The sequence below is a fragment of the Coturnix japonica genome, chromosome 3 (assembly GCF_001577835.2).
Source record: "Coturnix japonica isolate 7356 chromosome 3, Coturnix japonica 2.1, whole genome shotgun sequence".
Lineage (NCBI taxonomy): Eukaryota > Metazoa > Chordata > Aves > Galliformes > Phasianidae > Coturnix > Coturnix japonica.
The window spans coordinates 34366598-34387020 of NC_029518.1; the positions used below are offsets into that span (position 1 = coordinate 34366598).

Genomic DNA, 20423 nt, shown 5'->3' on the forward strand with positions numbered 1-20423 from the left:
CTCTGCAATCAGGGGATTCTACAGCAATGTATTCCAGACTTCAAAATGCATTTGGACAATGCTTTCAGAAATATGGTTTGAATTTTGGGTAGTCCTATATAGAGCCAAGAGTTGGACTCTGTGATCCTTGTGGGGTCCTTCCAACTCAGGATATAGTATGATTCTGTGATTCTATTCTAATTTAGTGTCAGCTGCAAACCTGTTTAATATCAATTCAAGTTCTGTGTCCAGACCATTTATAAAAACACTGAAGAGAACTGACTAAAATGGAGCCCTGTGGAACCCCACTAATGACTGGCCATGAGCTTGATGAAACCCCATTTGCTGTAATGCTTTGAGCCCAACCTATGAGCCAAATGTACACACATTGCATTATGTCTAGCTGGTTGTTGGCCATTTTGTCAAGAAGAATGTGGTGAAAAAGACTATTGAAATTGTTGCTGAAATCCAAAAAGATCACATCAGCTGGCTTCCCTTGATCAACAAGGTGGGTCACCTTGCCATAAATTAAGTTTGTTAAACAGGACTTTCCTCTCATGAACCCATATTGGCTATGATCAATGGCTGCATTGCCTTTCAAGTGTTTTTCAGTAACTTCCAGAATAATCTTCTCCATAATTTTACCAGGCACTGAAGTGAGACTGACAGGCTTGTAATTACCAGCATCTTCTTTCTTACCCTTCTTGAAAACTGGGACAATGTTTGCCAGCTTTCAGTCAACTGGGACTTGTGTGGCACGTAAATCTCTGTTGCTTCTCCAAGGACACACCAAGAGCCTATGGTAGAAAGAAGAACAAAAGCTCGCTCTCTCTGGTTCAGTGCTTCAATTGCACAAATGTAATTTATCAAGATGGTATTTAGATAGCCTTAGATAAAAGATACATCAAAGCATACTTTTGGCTGCTGCTTTCAGAAGTAGTAGTAAATCTCCCAAGGGAATGCAAGTAGTCAGATATGATCCAAGTTATCAGAATGCTCCGTCTCCTCACTGCCCCTCCTCCTCTCACTCTGGGTTCACAGGGAAGCCCTCTCTTGGGACTGCTGCATCATCTTTTACCATCAGTAGATTTTAGTTCAGAAATGTGCGTTCACTCTTTTCCAGCAAAACACTACTTCAACACTAATTCTGAAGAACTGTAAATTGGCAAAGGATCCAAAAAGAATAATGTACCAACCATTATGTTTATTTTGGCCACTCTGTCTAAGTGCCGATATTAGCATTTCTGAGAGGATTCTTTCATCACTGAATAAACCTTTGTACCTGTGAGTAAGATCTTGCTCAGAAGGTCCTGTGTGCCTCCTTTCCTCTATCAACAAAGCTTACAGGAGATGGTTTTGCAAGGGAAGGTAGTGCACATCCATTATTCAAGATAAGAAAAAAGCTACTGAAAAAATTCCATGCCTATTGCCAGTGGTGTAATGCAAGCAGCACTGAATTTAAAGAAATAGTCTTATTTTTTTTCATGTGCCATCTTAGTTTGTTTATTTAATTAGAGACCTGAATATATATGTATTCAAAGCAGCTCCTGTTTTCTTTTTGTTTTGTTTTTTTTTAAGCTAAAATGCTACTATATGACTTCAAGCACAGTGATTAGTTCTCACTGTCACAGAGAGACAAGCAGACCTGCACTAGGCTAACAACAACTGCTGAAAATGTTTTGTCCTTTCCAGATCATGGCCTCTTCTGTGGATGTCAGCAGAATAAACATACTTTTATAAAGTACCCTCAGGTCTTGCCTTCCCTCCTGCTGTTTTGTCACATTTCTTGCAATTTGCCTTAAATTACTTGCTTTCACACCAAGGTACACGATGCTGTTTGTTTAAAAAAAGCAGTTTGTTTGCTCTGCACAGACCCACCTGGGATGCCACAAGCATTGGAAATGGATGGATTTTCTGCCCTGCCAGCAACTAGCTTTTGTCCCATCAGTTTGCTGCAGGCCACACGTCTCTCAGTGATGTAGGAAACATCCAGTTCTGACAGGGAGCTTTGACCATTGCCACTGTCCAAATGAACATTTGAAAAAAAAGATGAAGTATGTCTGGGATCTAGTTTGCTTACAAGTGCCCCTTTCATGTGGAAGATGATAGGACTAGAGGGAACAGCCTCCAGTTGCATCATAGGAGGTTCAGGTTGGATATTAGGAAAATACTCTTCTCTGAAAGAATGGCGAGGTGCTGGAATGGGCTGCCCAGGGAGGTGATGGAGTCAGCATCCCTGCATGTGTTCAAGAACATGTAGATGTGGTACTAAGGAACACAGTTTAATTGGAAAATATTGGTTGGACTAGACAATCTTGGTGGTCTTTTCCAACTGTGGCAATTTTATTATTCTAGGATACTTTAAGGGAAGAAAGAAAGTGTGAATGCAATGAGAGACCTAGAATCATAGAATCATAGAATTATTGAAGTTGGAAAAGATCTTTAAGATCATCTAGTCCAACCATCCAACTTCTTCCAATACTGCCCACTAAACCACGTCCCTAAGCTCACTCTACATCTACAACTCACTCTCTTATATGGAAAGTCTTCTCAGAGGGCTGTGAACATGAGGGTGGCTCTCAGAGAGTTCTCTGCTGGAGCTTCTTCCCAGCCCCATACATTGCTGGGAGGAGGTTTGGGTGATGCTAATGGAAAGATATGTGAGCTATCTTAGAATGGGTAAGTGGTTGCTGAAGGGATGTCATTGTGAGCAGCCAAAGAGGAGGCACCATCTGCTCTGTCACAGGTAAACACCACCCTGCACCAAACCAGGGTGATTTCCCTTCAACCTGAGGTGTGAGGCCAGCAGTCTCAAACTGTAATTCTCACAATATTACTTCCACCGATGAGACAAGGGCATTAGGGGCACTGCCACTTAGGCAAGAAATCTTTAAGTGTAGCTGCAAGTTGCCTGTTTTAATGACAACAAACCCTAGTGGTGAGGAAGAGGGGACAGGTAGCAACACTGATACTGTGTAGTATAATGTAATAGCAGATATAAATGTGACTCATTCTAGCCAGAGGCTTTAGAATGGGAAGTTGGATAAAAGATATAAAAGAAATGGGATTTATTTTTTTCCATCTTAGCAAAGGTCACTGCCAGGAATAGCATGGGAAATAATTAATGGAGGAAGAAATATTCTCCTTCAGATGAGAAGTATTGTCTTGCTCTGCAGTTCTGTTCCCATACAGGGGTTCTGGTAACAAACATCAGCCAGCATGCAGGGCTTTTTCCCTGGTGCTGCTGATGGCACTGCCTGCTCCGTGCTCATCCTGCAGAGACGTGGGAGGCTGTGACTGATGCGCTGTGCCGGCAGCACTGCCAAGTGCAGACCACAGTGTGACCTGAATGCTGTGCAGGAGTGTGGTGCTGCACTTTAATTCCTTCACCTTGGAGTGGAAATGGGCTTGCTCTCAGTGCTCCCATGCAACAGAGCAAAAACCTATTACAGGAAAGCTACAAAGAGCAGAGGTAAGCTCTTACCCACATTTTCCACTGGTGTTACTCGCTCTAGAGAGTCAGCTGATTTCGGCCTGGTTCCCAGACTGCTTTTTGGTGTTCATCCAAGATGAGACTGCATTGGGCTTTCCTACCCCCAAATGGGCTAACTGAAGTCAAGGATTGACCTCAGATGCACGGGTGCTCCTCCACCTCATCCTAAAATGGGGTCAGGCGAGGGAACAACCCCAGACCAGCGGCCCTTCACTCTCCCAAAAAGAGCCATTCGAGGATACTGGGTCTCAGTCTAGATCTGACTTTCACAGCTGACCCCTTTCTGTGAAGTGATAAAATCCTGCTGCAGAAAGCTTTCAAGCAATTCAGAGGTGTGGCCATACATAAATGCTGGGACTCTGGACGGCAGTGCTCATAATACAATTCAGTGTGGAACACTTGGGAAACAAAAATCAGTCCCATCCAGGCGATCTGTCACTTGCATGTTTTAATGTTGATGTGAGGTTTGGCCCTTTCACTCTGCTTACTTTCTCACTTTCTGAGGCGCGTGTTGCTCTTCTAGCCACCTTCTCATGGTCATGAGATTTGAGGTCACGCACTGTCTTACCTGAGGATTTCACAGCTGCTGCTCCTAGAGATGGATATTAGGAGACATTTATTCTCAGAAAGAGTGGTGAGGCAGTGGCGCAGGCTGCCCAGGGAGGTGGTGGAGTCACCATCCCTGGAGGTGCTCAAAAAACGTGGAGGTGTGGCACTGAGGGACTTAGTGGACATGGTGGGGGTGAGTTAGTGGTTAGACTTGATGGTCTTAGTGGTCATTTCCAACCTTAACGATCCTATGAGGTTCCACATGGTGCAGATGTGAACGGTTCAGTTATTTAGGTAGTAAAGCAGCTGTTTGGCTTGGCTGAGCAGTTCTATTACTCTTCTTTGAATACTGCTGATCAACCCGCTTCAACCCACTGGCCCTTCCCTAACCTTCCCCTTTTCCATACCCTTACTGTGCATACACACAGACAAATAATGTGTGCTATGTGTTATGTATGTATGTGTGTGTGTGTGTGTGGGCAGCTGTGCCTGCTGTAGGGATTTCCTCCCAAACAATACCTGTTGTGCTAGCCATTGCAGTTCTATTGGTTCCCATGCTCAGAGCAGTTTGAGTTTCCTGCTGGCTCAGCAGCAAGACTTTCAGAGCTTTTTATACTTATTCTTCTCTGGGAGCCAAACAGAGGAGTGCAGTTTGCCTATGAATAGAGAGCTGACGGGGCAGGCTGCAGGAAGCTTGCCTACAAACCGTGTGAACCTCTCAAGGGGAGGAAGGGGCACAAGGCTGCTGGCTGGGCTCGGCGAGGCACTGCTGCAGTCCTTGCCTTGCACACCCGTCATCAGCATGTGGGGCTGTGGTGCTCCTGCTCTAAGGGAGGGGAAATAGGTGTGAGATGGAAAGGGAAAGAATGGAAAGAGAGAATGGTAGAAGCAATGCAGAGAGGGGTTGGAGAGTAGAAAAGAGTGAGGAAGCTTGATATTTTGGGGTTTTGTTTTTTTTTGTTTTTTGTTTTTTTTTGTTGTTTTTTTTTTTTTTGCATGAAACCGTGTACATGGCCTCCTTGCATAGAGCATATCCACTGCACCTTGTGATGCCCTCTGCTCCTGGCTCAACAGAAGCTCTGTTTAAATTGCATGTGACCGATGACTGTAGTGCCTTTGTCTGTTTTCAAGGCCTCTTGTTTCTTGTTTTAAGATCAAATGTTTCTTTGCCTACAGCCCCTGCAAACCCCAACAGCTTACTGCTGAGCTGACATGTTCTGCTCTGGGTATCTGTCTTCAGCTGAATGTGTTTGGGAAGCTTCAGCAAATGTGTTTTTGCTTGCTTACAAGAAAGAGATGTGAGAAACATTTTTTTCCCTCCCTTCATATTCAAACATGTTCTAAAAATGATCAGTTGAGAAACTCCAGCACTTTCTGCCTTTGGAGCAGAGACCTGAGATTTGGCAAATATCTGGAATGTGCCTTTGGTTGTTCTTCACAGGGAAAAAAAAAAAAAGTTGAGCTAAGAAACCTTAGAAAAAAACCAACAGCCTCAGATCTCAGGCACTCAACAGAAACTTCTGAGAGGCAGCGGCTGGATTCTCTGAAGGCGCCCGCTCAGTGGAGATTTGTTCAAGTCTGGAGGCTGAATCACTGATGAGAGGCTGGGAGAAGTGCTGCAGCCTCATGCTGCAGGTGTGGAGCTGCAGCTCTTTGAATTTGTTTTTCCACACTGACAGGGATGCTGCAGTGCTGAGGCAGAGGCTGGAGATGCTCTCAGAATACCATGCGTCTAGCAGAGAAGAGATGCAACAGTCATGGAGGTTTCTGCCATGTGGGAGCTCTCTTTTGTCAGCAAATACTTGGGGAACCCACTGGTAAGGGCTGTCAGTCACTCCTGCCTGCTCCCTCAGCAGAAGCTGATGGTCTGTCAGCACTCAGTTCATCTGCTTTTCAAGCACTGTGGAATTAACAGGGGAAAACAAGAGCCAGCGCTGCTGGTGAGTCCCACCACTGCTGGGTGATGCATCGTGGCGTTCCTGCAGCTTTGTTTCAGTTCATTCCCTGCAAATTGAGGAAATAACACAAGCCTAAGGCAAGCTGAAAGTATGGGAAGTCTGTAGAGTCAGGCACTCAGCAGTTGGGAAATACTTGCTTTAAAACTGCCCTTGCCATCTGAGTGCAGCTCCTGTTTGCATAGCCATTGTGATAGGGTTGCTTTTAGCTGCAGGATCAAAGCTGAAAGTAATGCCTCCTATTTTATTTTGCTGGCACACGGTGTCAGATGCGGATGTTGGTGCTATGGCAGTAGGGGTTGAACTTGGCCACAGGTAGGAAAGCTTCCGACAGTCACAAAGGCAGATTCCGGTTGCCTGGCTAAGTGTCAGTGCTGGTCTCTGAAGACTGAGGCACTTAATCTCTCTATTTGAACAGAAAAAGCTAACATATATCTTGCTAATCTTATTCTGGGAGACAGCTGAATTATTTTAGCTTAAAATTACCAAAAGAGCCTGCCTGAGGCACATTTCCAGCACAGAGTTTCTCAGCACGAGCAGCTGAGCTTTGGCAGATCTCTAAGTAAGGGAAAACAGTCATTAATGGAGGCGTTAAGAAACTCTCACTGCAGGCAGAATGGCAAACTGGCTCTGTGGATGGCTCCAGAATGAAGGATGTACATATGCTCATAGCATCCTTTCTCTGTGACTCTGGGTAGCTGATTGGTGCTGGCAAGCCATGGTAAAGCATGAAGAGAAATGTGGGATTTCTCTTTCCCTCACATATCTGGGAAAAGTAAAGGGAAGAACTTGAAACGTGTATCCTAAGCTGTTTCTGGTAGCTACTTCAAGAAGACCAGACCCTGCGCAGTGGCTCTTCTTGAAGGAGAACCTCTTGCACCCACTGCTGATCCCTGGTAATCCCCTCACGTGGACAGAGCCCACCTCTGCTCCCAGGGGCACCCAGATGCTACATGACAGGGACACTCCCCTTCAAGCTGACAACATCCAATGATTTTATCATTCTCTAAGGGATTTACTCACCCAAACTGTAATATTTAGTTATTTATCTTTAGTGATTCTGTTGTTATTCTTTACTGAATGCTGCCCAGTTTGCTATTGTCTTTTTTGGCATGCGAGTGCCTGCAAGTTGTTTTCTCTGTTCAGAGATTTCTCCAAATACTTTTCCCTGCACTGCCCATGTTCCAGGTGGGAGCTTTTTTGATGCTGTTCTCCTTCTCAATCCCCCATCTCAGAAGGATCATTTATGAGACTAAAGTCATAACAAGAAACCACAGCTCAGTCATTCTCCCCTTCCTCATTACTAAATCCAAAACAATCCTTTTGTAAAAAGAAATGCTTTGCAGGTTCATATTCCATCAGCCTGGGAAACAATTTCTTCCCATATACAGCTGCACAGAGCACAGTGGTGAGGTGCACGCAGAGGGCTGACAGAAGGACCTGGCCTCCCAGCCAGGGGAAGGCAGAGGCACAGGGTCTCTAGGCAGCTCCTGTTGCATTGCCCTAAGCAGGGGACTGGGAGCTGCTCCGAAACTGCAGAAAATATCTGATCCACGCAGTTCTCCTGTGGCTGCCATGCTGAGTTTTCTCTTTCTGAGATCTGAATCCTTTAAAGCTCTGTTTGCAGAGGTGAATGAAAATGAGCTAGAGCCTTTGGAGAGACCTGGAAGCCATTTGGTGCAGAACAATTTCAGAAATCTGCCAATGAATGCAAGCTTCTTTTTAACTGAAAGTAACACGTACATTTAGAGAGCAGAGCACGCAAGTACATTCACAATGGCTGCTATCAGCAACTCTGGCACTTTCTCTGAGCATTAAGTCCTGGTCCTGGAAATTGCTGCTGCCCCTCAGGCTTCTGTCCATCTCTGTTCAGTTCCCTGCAGCATTTAAGCCCCATTAAGTGCATACATTTTCTTTGGCTATTCAACTCCAGCCACTTTTGGGAAGAAATTGGCCAGAATCCTTGAACCTAAAATAATCAAGTGTCTGTCTTTCCATTGAAAAGGATCCCATTTATCTGACAAGCAGTGCAAAATGCAATAGGTAATTCAGTGCAAGCACTCTCCAAGAAACCTGTTGTTGCAAAACCAGGCAAGTGGTTTGCGCAGAAGCAGATAAGGTACTTTAGGAAGCCCAGGTTGTTGCGCTGAATGTCAATATATTTGGTTTCATAATGTGTGTGACTTTTATTATCAGGCTCTTGGTTTCTACCACTCTCTTTAGAAATATGCCACCATCAGCTGCTGCACAGGGAGTGTGGCCTTTCAGATGCTCCTTCTGCAAGTATCTGTCATGCTCCCAGAGAAATGTCTTTGTTCCGGGTTGTTCTGAGCAAGAGAATTAAAAATCAAACTGGAGATGGTGGCCAGCACAAAGAACCAGCCAAAGTTATTTTAATGAATATCTCTCCATACCTGCCAATCCACCCTCCCCTGCAGGAAAAACAACTCTTGAATGAATAGAGCATATGGCAAGGAAGATAGAGCATCCATGCCAAGTTTGTCTTTGCCTTAGCAGAACTGGCTGTAAGATGCTGAATCTGCAGATCTTCTCTTGGAACATGCTCCTAGGGAGAAAAAGGAGGCACTTTCTCGCTGCTGCTTTAGTCTGGCTCCTGCAGTCTCTCTGTTCGAGTCCTCAGTGTGCAGGACATTGCTGTGGTTGTAGCTCTTGGACTCACCTTGTTGCCCGCCAGTGTCTGTGTCACTGGGAGTATGGGAGCACCACCATATTGTTGCTGCCTAGAAGTGAGGTGTTCAGCCCAAGTCCCTTCACCATGACTTGCTCTCCAGTCAGGAGGCAGCCACCTACCTCCACAGGTTATTCACCTGATCCTAAAATAGGTGTGAGAGATGCCTTCCTCTCTCCATCAGAAACCTCTGGATGCTGGCTCAGCCTGTGGCCAGCCCTCACAGCTTGGTCTGTCTGTGCACAGCATGGCCAGCTCAGCCCCACTAGAGGAGGTTCATGGTGGACGAGTTGGTGGTTCACCCTGGAGCAGTGTGGGTATATGGGACCTTGCTACTCCTGCTCTGAAGGATTTAACATGTTACAGAGGAACCATACTTTTGGTGCTCCACAGTAGTGTATGTCTCTAGAGTTACAATTGAGGTTTGAGTGGTTAAATTTAGAAGATAGGCAACTGAGACCCTTACTGGACCTATCTCTGCTGGGACTGAAGCTATGTAAATGTTTGTGTTCTTTCAGACCTGAGAGGAGAGGCCACTGTTCCACCTGCATTCATGCTATGAAGGGACACCATGGGCCAGAAGAGTGTTCTCCTCTCCCAGAACCTTCTCCAGCAGTTTGGCCTGGAGATGAAGTCCCCACATGTCAGGGAGGCCTCTCACTGTGGGCAGTGAGGTCTCTGTTTCCAGAAGGTAAAGGATACCCTGCAGGGTAACAAAATTAATGGCCTAGGGAGTTCCTTTGTTTAAATGAATGCTGGGAGAGGCAGTGGAGGAGGCTTGGTGTTTCACATGGTTAATGTTCCCTGTCCTCTTCCTAGTCCTCTCATGGCAACCTGTGTACTTTGCAATGCAAAGACACATGAATCTCTGCTCTACAGAAATGTAAATGTTTTGATAAAACTGTTCTTAACAAGTTTGATTCGTTTAATCAGCTTGATTAACTGCAGAGCTTTATGCTCTTTAATCAGGAAGGATTCACTACAAATTATCACTTCATGCAGTTCTCTGAAGAATACTGCAGTGCATGGGATCCTGCTCCCTACCAGCATGGGAGGTTTCCATCTGGAGCACCCAGCCCTGCCCCTGCAGCCCCTCATGTTTCAAGTCCCTGCAGACCCTCACGTTTCAGGTCTCTGCAGACCAGTGGGGCACGTGCTGGGCTGTGGGAGGGATGGCAGTGCAGCTGCAGGCTCCTTGAGAGACTCTTTCTCCTTTCTTCCCTCTGCAGCTCCCCAGTGATCAACCTCATCTCACAGTATAAGCACAGTTTGCCTCTTCTTCCAGCAAAGCCCACAACAAAGGAAGTATGATTATGCACCACAGTCCTCACCTTGTTATGCCTCACAACTCAAACTGGGTTTTCAAGGCTCTGGCTGAATGAAATTCCCAGGCTTACCAGCATCAGGAGATTTAAAACAACTGAAGTTTCCCCTCAAATTTAGATTCTGCAGAGAGCTCTGGAGCAGCTGGAGCATTTACAAAGTCTCCGCACCAGTGGGTTTGCTCTTCACTCCATGTGTGCTCATCTCTCATTGTACTGCAGTGCTGCAGAGACACTCCTCAGCAGGTCCCAGGGGGTTGTGATCAGAGTGCATGGGCTGAGCAGCATGGTTCTGCAGCTCTCATCAGTCCCGGGCATTTACTCCTGCCTGACTCTCAAGTAGAACTGCCCATGAGATAATTGCATATTTCATAAGAAAGGAGTAGTTTGTGTCCTTTCCCTGTGTTTCCATGGCCACGCCTCACTTAGCCTCTTTAAAATTTTGCATTCTCAGAACATAAACACTCATTTCTGAGGGAAGATTCCTGCTATCCACTGGAACACTTCTCTTAGTTGGCTGGCCAACTTCCCACACCTTGGCTTAATGGAGAGCTCGTCAGGTGCATCTCAGGCCATCTAGTGAAAAAACAGAGGATGAAAAAATATCCTTCATTCAGGATCCAGGCAGCTCCTCATGGACAGGACCCTGTACCCAGGGCAGACAAGGTCAGGAAGGGGTGAACTTGGAAAAGGCATGTGAGATCCATCACTTGTGGTGCAGGAAAGCTAGCAGGATGCTTACCTGGCTCTAGAGCCAGAGTCCTTCTGCACACATTAGATCCACAGGCGGGTGGTGCACAAGGAGACGTTCTGTATGGAGGAAGCCTGGTTTTCTGGTTTTCCCTCACCTTTGACATTTCTACACAGTAAAAAAAGCTCCAGGATTCAGTGTTTGGTTTTTTCTTCTTCTTATTTATTTATTTATTTATTTATTTATTTTTTATTTCCACACAGACTAAACATTCACGTCATGTCCTGTCCAAGCTGTTGTTTCAATAGCTGCCCTGACAATGAAGGCACTTGGGCATAAGTGGTGAATTCTCTGCAACCAGAACTGTTCTTAATGAAAGATTATATCTTTGTAAGGCCCAAATGTTTATTATTCAGCTTTGGCTTTTGACAGAAGCACTACAAATGTTTCTGGATTGGATGTGAAATGTTGTGCAGTTTCTATAACACCAAGGTGGAAAATCTGTCCTTTTTGCATTAATAGGCTAAATAGGAAAACAGGAGTGGGAGGATTAAAGCCTCAGTGGTTTCATACGCTCTGAATTCACTGGAGTTTTACATCTCTAGCAAGGGGAATATTTGACAGTAGAAGTCCTAGAATCATGGAATGGCTTGGTTTGAAAGGGACCACAAAGATCATCCAGCTTTGACCCCTTGCCATGGACACGGTTGCCAACCACTAGTACAAGCACTAGATCAGGTTGCCCAAGGCCCTGTTTATCATCGATGTATAAGATGGATGTATAATCTCAGGTGCATAAGAATATGTGTAAGAAAATGTGTAAGAATATATTAAATCTGAAACCACAAATATATATAAACTCACACTGACTTTTCTTTCATCTCTTTGAGGATGTTGCTCACATTTGGAGAACTCCAGCAGGGGCAGGCAGGACTCTGGAGAACTGAACAACTCTTCATGGAGATGGAAGTTCAGAGCTGTCCTTCAAAATGGCTTCAGCTCATGCTGCAGCAGCGCTGTATGTGCTTGGGGTGGAGGAGGCCACAGCTCACTGCAGTCAGAGGAAATGGAGAAAAGCTTGATCTGAGCTCAGAATGCAGCACAGTTCAGGCTGATTTGAAATAGAAATTCTTACAGCTGGTTGCTGGATCCAGGGAGGACGCAGTAAGACGTCTCTGATTATCTCCTGGAGAAGCCACAGATGACTGATGACTATTAAATCACTCTTTCACCGTGAATGGCACATGGCGGTGGGATCTGCACCGGAGGCTGTTGCATCACACATCGTGGTTTCAGCAGAGCTTTGCAGAAAAAAAAAATGAAAGTAAACTGTGTTATTTTGAGCCTGAGCAGTGAGTGAGTTCTCAGTATCTAAATGAGAGCTTTTAGAGTCAGCTCCAGGTGTTGCAGGAAGTGGTGGAGGTGACTCAGTAAATGTCACACTTCCCTCCAAGTCAGTTGTGCTGTCCAAAAATAACACTCCATAGGCATCTGGCTGCTCAGCATGGCCCTGCTGTTTTTGTGGCACTCAAAACACTCCTGCTTGGCACTTTCCTGGTTTTGCACCACCTTCCCTGTCACAAGTGTTTGCCTTTATCTTCCTGTCTTTGTTCTTCCCTGTAAAGCCAAAGACACCACTATTTAAGTTCTGCACATCTCTGAAAACAAGCATTAATCCCTTTCATCCTCATTCCATAGCTTTGATGCATTTTCTTAAATATTTATGCCCCTTGCTTGACCGCTGTTTTCTCTCCTGCTTCAGCTCAATACGTTTCTCACTGCAGCTGCCCTGTTAAAGCATTGCTAAGGGCACTGACCACACACAGGCTTAAGCAGACAGACAGCAGTGCAATGGAAAAGAGACCTTTTGTATCTGGTGGTGTGGGCTGTCCCAGGACAGCACCAGATGGAAAGAGAAAAGAAGCCAGGAATATTGAGAAGCCCCAAAGATTGTGTTAGGATACAAGAGAAAGTATGAGCATGTCATCCCAAATCCTTCATCCCTGCCAGCTTAGGAAACATGAATGGGCCCACAGCTGGAGAACTGTGTATGTTGGAGCATCAGCTTTTGGTGTATGAGTCAGCTACAGGCTGAGAGTGCCAGGTTGGTGGAGGTGTTTGGATCTTTGCTGTTCTTTATGGACAAGTCTCATAAATTTCTGCAACCTCTGCTTGGTTTGGATTTTGTAAATTGATCTGTAAATTCAGCTCTGTTCACTGGGGGATGCTCTCCAGAGCAAACCTTTTTCTTGCTTCCACATACTCTGCTTTGAGTCACCTCATGGGATGGTCTCAGAGTGCTTGGACTAGATGCATTGTGCAGGAGAACAAAATGGAAAGTGCTCTACAGGATCACACTGACTGTTAGTAGCGCCATACTGCAGTTAGCCCAAAGAAAACCCCTATGTGCTGTGTGGATGTCAGGCCCTCAGCCCCAGTGCTTTGTGACAGACTCATGCCCACACCAGGCGTGCAGCCTCTGGCCGCAATGCGGTGGGTGCCTCAGGGCTGAGTGTTGGAGGACAGGCACAGGGCATGACCCCAAGGCACAGGTGTTTTTTCTGGAATTCATACATCACGGGCTGTGGAGTTTTCATATGTGGATCAGATGGGTTGTCTTAAGCACCAAGTACAGAAAATAGAGGCTGTTTTCATTCTTCCTTGTCCTGTGGAGACTATTTGTAGGTGTCTCTGTTTTGTGTTGAATTTCTTTGCACAGACTTCCAAAGCCCCTGTTGTTCTGCAGTAGAAGTTCCTGCCTTTTCATTGACTTAAACGAAGGAGCCCTTTGGAGAGTGATCTCATCTGGATCTTAAATACTCAGAAGCATTTGATCATAAGTTTTGGATGTCTTCAGGGCCTGATTTGCTGATTTACAAAGCTTACGTTCCTGCTCTTCAAAACTTGTGAAATATGGATTCAATTTATGTATGGCTGAGAGGGGTGCTGACATGCTCTAAGGATTTTGTTTTGTTTTTAATGGTGTCTTTATAATTTCCGAGTTTCTGGGACTTTTCACTGGTTCTTTCAAGCAGACCCACGTGGCTTATGAGGAATGTGCTGCAATGGAGGGGGCAGATTTCTCTGGTCAAAGCAGTGCAGCTTGCCAGGGACTGCACAGCAGCATGCCTGCACAAGGCCCTGCAGTTTCCTTCTGGGCTGGGCAGCCATGGCTAGTGATGATTCAGTGATACTGAGCTGGGCGGTAAGTTCTCACAGGGATGTGCAAGGGAGCCAGAGGCAGTGAGATGCAATGGGTAATGGGCTGAGGCTGCTGTCCTGCAGAACTGGTAGGACTCCTGGGGCTGTGGCAGGGTCTAGAAGCCTTCTGTGGGGCATAAGGAGCACCAAAGCACTTCTGACTGCATTCCTCTGGGTGAGCAAGCTGTGTGCTGGGCTGATGGAGCAAAGCTTCATGCTGTCCTGTGGACCACCATGGAGTTTTCAAGGCAACATGGATGGCGTGGAGGTACCCAAGTACGTGTAGTGGCTCTGAGACCTCCCCAGTGGCCGTGTCTGCTGTACTTGTGGCAGGTATAACACTACTTTAGCAGAGCTTTGCATAATTTCTCGAAGGGAAGGACTTAGCAGGACAAGAAAAGAGGAAATAATGCAAATGCCTTCCTTTATTTTTATTTTTTTGTTAGGGCAGCCATATGCTCACCCTGCCTCCATTCACTCCAGCAGCTGCATGTGGTAGGCACAGTGACCGGAAGCTGCGGTCCAGATGTGTGTGTGTAAATGATGCAAAGTCTGGAAAATAACAAACATGAGCTCTGAAAGCAGGGGCACGGCTGTTACTGCACGCGCTGTAATTCAGGAACTAACAGATGTCCCCAAGCTTCGTGCCTGGCCCAAAAGGGACACAAGAAGGGAACTGGTTCAGGGTTTATGCACAGCTGCGCGGATCAGATGACACTGTCAGCTGAACCTGCACCTAGCCAGTCCTGATTTATCAGAGCAGGAACCCTGACCTTTATTTGGGCACAGAAATACCATCTTGGAAAGCTCTGCTAAGAAAGACAGCAAGGGCCATAAGAATCCATGGCATTTCTCTAAAGAAGAGTCTGATTACAAACTGACATGTGCAGCCCTCCATGATTGCGTGCTTCTCACTGGACTTTGCCGGAAGCAATCCCAAAGGATGTTTTCCAGGGGCCAGGCTCATGGGATATTTAGCATTTCCACTTATGTTTATCCAGGGGTGACAAGCACTGCTACACGATGGTCTTGTCCCTGACTCTGCATGGTGGGGGCTCAGGCTTATGGTAGTCAGTGGCTGTTGGGGGGCCAGCACAGAATGATCTGGCAGCTGCCATTGGGTCCTGTGTCATGAAACCACTGTACGTTGGCAGCCTCAGCTCAACAGAGCAAGCCAGGACATTTTTCTCATTCTAACTTGGAACACAGAACCTGAGCCTGAGCTCTGCTTTCACATGGCCAAAGATAGCTCTGCAGATCTGCATAGCCAGGACTTGACCATATTTCAAAACATGTCTGAAAGGGGGAAGTGGAGAACCCCCTGTGGATTTCCTTTCAACCTCATCTTCCTGGGTTGGGCAAATGATGTTCAGGACCGTTATGGCTGCAGCTGAGCTCTGAACACACACAGCCAGGGCACTGATGCCATGCAGACAGGGCGCTGGGTTTTCTCCCATCACCTCAGTGAGATGGGGAAGGAAAATAGGCTGCAGCCCGGATTGTACTGTCAGGTCTGACCAGGGGAGAGTGCTTTCTTTTAGGCAAAGGCATTGCTTAGAAGTTACCTATTCACAAATGCTCTTCTTCTTTCAAAGTCATAGAATCATAAAGGTTGGAGAAGACCACCTAGGATCATCTAGTCCAATCACCAATCTATCACCATCATGCCCACTAAACTGTGCTACTCGATGCCACAAGTCTCTACGGTAATTTTCCTTGCCTACTGTGTAAAGCAACAGGGACTTTCTGTTTGCAGGGAGAAGGAAACATAAGTTGGTGGCTAATGCTCAGAAGTGGCAGCTTGGAGATACAGCTCCCATTAACCTGCAAGCACTGCCTTGCAGAGTTCTAATTATGGGCAGCTCTTAATACCTCGTGGGTTTTTGTCCTCAAAATGCACTGGTTAAGGCTGAGAATGAATCCTGAAAGACAAGGCATTCAGGGGTACCTCAGCAGCCTCTCTGCAGAGTAGACCAATGTTGTGCAATGCTTATCTGCAGAAATCTGCAACTGGTTCTCTGGAGATGGGAGCTCAAGGAGCATGCTGTTTGCAGCAAGGCCAGCTCTGTGGCGGTTGCCCCATGGGAACTGTAGTTTCCCTGCCAAACATGACTTGGTTCAAGACCTTTCTCTCAACATTTGCAGCAATGTGCATACCCTCAAATTTCAGTTTTGTAATTTTAGAAAGCGCAGCAAAAAGCCCCTCAGAAGAGCAGCCACCCAGCTGCATGGATGGCCATAAGGAAATTGGTTAAACCAGGAAATGGAACAACAAGGAGAAGGTGCCAAGGTTAGAGACCATATAATTTATTTGCCACAGGGCATGTTCTTCCACTTGCACACATTTCCGTTTCCATGGTATCCTACTGTCCTACTCTGTGGAGTTGTGGTGTATGACCATGGACCTTAGTTTCCTCAGATGGTCCTCTTTTTCCCTTGCTTGTCCTGGAGATCCTGAAATGCAGCGGTACCTGCACTGTTGTGTCATTAATGCAGCCAGTTCTTAATGACCCAATGATATTTACTTAGATCCTGTGGCCCCACAGGGGAAAAAACGGCTCTTTTAACACTAGAAGCCTGATGGAAAGGGTGGTTTACAAGAGTTTTTGGAAGAGAGGAAAAGTCAAATGAGTGCAAACACCAAAGCTATTCCCTTGCTTGAAAGGAATACCAAGAAAACTTGCTCAGTGGGTCATGATGAGCTCATTCAGTCCACTAGATTACTGGAAAAATCTTCCACTTTGAGAAGTATGCATGTGTCTGTGTTGAGTCAGAATCTGGCAGAGCAGCTTTAGTACACATTTTTGTTGCGAAAAAGTCCCTTTTGTCTCTTGTGAACCTCAAAAATTTCTGGCCTGAGTAGGCTCTACATTTCAAAGTTTTTGCACAGAAAATGTAGGTGCTGCACTGTTGCATTATGTAGGCAATGTGGTATCTCTGGGCCTCGGGTTGGGTCCATTTTCTTGCCTGCCACACTTTTCTCCAGTATTGTGCATTTCTTTATTGCTGACCAGGCAGTTTTTATGCAGTGTACAAATAGCGTTGCATGAAGACATTGCAGGCACATCCCTGCACACACTCACACACAGTTCACGTTTCCAGAAGATTGCTGTAAGCATAACAATTTTTTTTCTGCTGAACTTCTTGGCATAGTTCGGTGCAAAGCCGGCAGCTTTCATACAATGAACGCAGCCTGCAGTACGGGGGCTCAGAGAAAATAACAAGATCTGTGACACTGAGAAAACGCAGTCACAGACACCACAGCACTACGCTGGGATGAGCACAGTAGCTGCAGGGAGGGGTCATGGTCAAATATGCTATTTCAAGCAAAATCTGAGAGGAGGATGTGTGCTTGGCCACAGGAAGAGCGTTGTCTTAGTCAGAGCAGTTAATCATGCAGCATGAAGAGAAGTACGTACAGCAAGATTTCTGTTTCCAGCAGACTTTTTCCTCCTCTGAAATGACTTGCATATATTTTCTCTTTGCTATTTGCAGTATGGCAGCATCTGCGCCCAGCCTTGTTGATGGAAAGCCAGCGGCTCCGGGCAGTGTGAGGCACGCTGCCGTCACCAAGCTAACCTCCCCATGCCTCTTGCAGGCAGGCAGAGACAAGGAGAGAAAAAAACGTCCGGTGACGTCAATGAAGACCACACTCTGTTGGATAATATTACTGTGTGCCTCAACCGCCTACTCCCTTTAATTTACTAGAAGCTAAGCAAGCTGTTTTGAAACCCATAGCTTCCAGCATCTTTGCGCCGCTCTCCCTCAACCAAAGGCTACTAATTGTCGGGAGCTTGAAAGCTACCTGATGCCTCGTTCAAAGCTCTGAAGCAGAGGGGATTTCCATGAGTAATAATTTCAGTCTGTGCCTGTGCAGTGCACCGTAGGCTAGAGTAAATTGATCCAGCTGCTTGCAAGGCTGGATGGAAAAGTGCCCGGGGGGGCTGGAGCGCAGCACCAGATGGAGCTGGATGTCATCACGTGGGGCTCCCAGCTGCTGGGCATGCTCCAGCCTGGCTCCCAGCAGCAGCTCGGCCTGCTGGGCTGCACTGGCTTGCAGCATGCGGTTGGGTCGCCAGTGTGTGTTGCAACAACTTCTCTTGTAATGAAGAGGATAATTTTGGACTAGCCAGAACTGTTGTTGTCGTCTTTTGCTCAGCTGCAATCTCTGTGACAACGACTTAAAAAGCTTGCGAGAGGCTGGCTGCCTCCACAAATAACCAGAACTTGCAGGATTAACCTGTAACCCGGGGCGGTGTATACACACGTCCCACCAGCCAGATGGCAGAGTTCAAAGATCCGCTCACTTCCTGGCTGAGGTTGCACAAGTTAATTTTTATCCTTGTTAAAAAGAAGTAAGAAGCGAAAACATAGCAATAAAATGTACGCTGCTTGCTATCTCTGGTTTTAATCACCCTTATTTTATTCCTTTGCATTTTGCTATTAAATGGGTTTGGGGGATGTTAGGAGAAGGCATTTTTTCCCTCTTCTGGAGATGTTTAAAAACCCTCCTTGGTGTCTTTGTTATTTTACTGGGGTGTTTGTGTGATCAATTCAATTTAGTCCTTTGGCAAGGAGTGCAAAATAAGAGGAACTAATTAAAATAGCAGGAATGCAATTCACCATTTTTTTTTTCCAAATGAGCAATTCAATTAGAGGCACAGCGAGAGCTGGCACCCTGGATCTGGAAGCTCCTATGTGGAGGCTCCTGCAGGTCTGAGGCTGCTGCAGCCAGAGCCCTCTGGCCAGCAATGTGGGGAGAGCATTGCACTCAGGCAGTAGTGCAGCATGGGAACGTTTTGCCACCCGTGTTTGTACACATGCTAGAGCAAAAGTCAGCATATCTAACCATGAGGGTACTCTCGGTCCTTCCTCAGCCTTGAACGTTTGACTTTCTTTACCTCATTGCTAATGGTGACAAGAAAGGCTGCAGAGCGTGAGGTTCTGATAAACGCTGATGTGCTCTGCTATCATGTGGGTGTCATGATGTGTAAGCAAAGGTGAGCATCCCAGCCAGCAGATTGCAGGAACAGGGGGGGAAGAGTAAAGTTCACGGGCTGTTTTTGTGAAGGTTTGTCCTTGCTGGCTGAGCCATTATTGAGCATGGCTGGGGAGCTGCTGGCAGTGCAGCCACAAGCCTGGAGGTACCTTTCAGGAGAGCAGCACTGGGAGTTCCAAGCAGGGAGTTTATGATTAATTTTGCAGGCATTTATTGTGCAATACGTAATGGCCACCAGCCAGCTCAGAAGTTAAGCCAGAAGATGACTGTCAAATGAAACAGTTACGTTTGGCAGATCTTTCTAAAGCTGCTGTGCAAAACAGGCATCTTGAAGCTAATTTCTGGATTTTCCAGATCTTCTGCACAGCTTGTTCTTGTATCACAGTCTTCTTCATTTCCCCCTTTCCAGCGGATGAATTGGTTTTGACTTGCATGCTGTATAAGCTCTAGGTCAGGATTTTTCCTATGGGCAGCCCTCTGTGCCATGCACTCAGCAGCAGCTCTCTCCTGGTGATTTGTCCTATAATGGAGTTGCAAGGAGCTCACCATCCTGTCTGAAAATGAAGCTGCATTTTCTCTGGGCAGCCCATAGGGCCCAGGTGAGGGTGAGGAGCCCTGCCACTGCAAATGGGGTACAGTGGGCACCTTCCTGTGGCGCGCCCAAAGGTGAGGCCGGTCAGCAAGCTGTGCTTGGACGCAGTCTGGCACAAACACCCCAACGATAAAGCTTAATGTGTAACCAGGGCCTTTTTCTTCTCTGTCAGCAGTTGGCAAGAAGATACTGTAAATAAGGATCCCTGTGAGTAAACAGATATGTGTGGAGTGGAGAGGGGAAGGGAGCACCGGAGTGAGCAGTTTTGAAATCCATGCCAGGGTTGCTTTAAGTGATAAGGTTGTTTGAGTAACCTGCAAACCATACAGATGCCCAGGTTTCAAAAACAGGAAAGCATCTTATTTGAAAGCCTTCTGAGGCAACACGAGGGCTTAGAAAAGAAACTGGCTTTGTGGTTAAGTGATTGTACTTCCTTATTGATATAATGATTGGGCCGTGCAAGGCCTGACGGGATGGCAGTGCTGCTGACCGCAAGCCAAGCAGTTGTGATGACAAAGTGCTGCAACCAGCCTTGGGGCTTTTTGCAGGGATGAGAAATCTCAAAGTTTCCCTTTTCATTTCCTCTTGTGCTAGTCTGAAGAGGTTTTGTGTGTGTTTGTGTGTGTGTGAGTGTGTGTGTGTGTGTGTGTGGTTGGTTTTGTTTTGTTTTTCTTCTCACTCTCTTTTTCAGAAGTGTATCAAGAAATAAGTAACTAACCCATGTGGGCTGCCACCCTCCTCACAGGGTGAGCATGGGCAAAGCACACCTTTGTGAGGGGATCGGCCCTGGCACATAGAATTTGCTGATCTGCAGCCCTGCAGGTAAAACTGAGCCATGTGCTTTCTGTCCGATCTTTGTTTTGAAATAAGATGAGTTAAAATTTCCATGGGATACACGTGGGCACAAGTAAGGGGGATGCGCACGTGCGTGGCAGAGCGCAGCGTGATCCCTG

At 46.3% G+C, this 20423-nt stretch overlaps 1 long non-coding RNA gene across 1 annotated transcript; it reads left to right on the top strand.

The window, feature by feature from the left end:
- The first annotated feature begins 2412 nt into the window (after nt 1-2412).
- On the top strand, nt 2413-18277 carry LOC116653135. Its single transcript, XR_004306517.1, has 2 exons — nt 2413-9356; nt 11569-18277. It is a non-coding gene; the product is annotated as an uncharacterized LOC116653135 (long non-coding RNA).
- Nucleotides 18278-20423: the final 2146 nt, after the last annotated feature.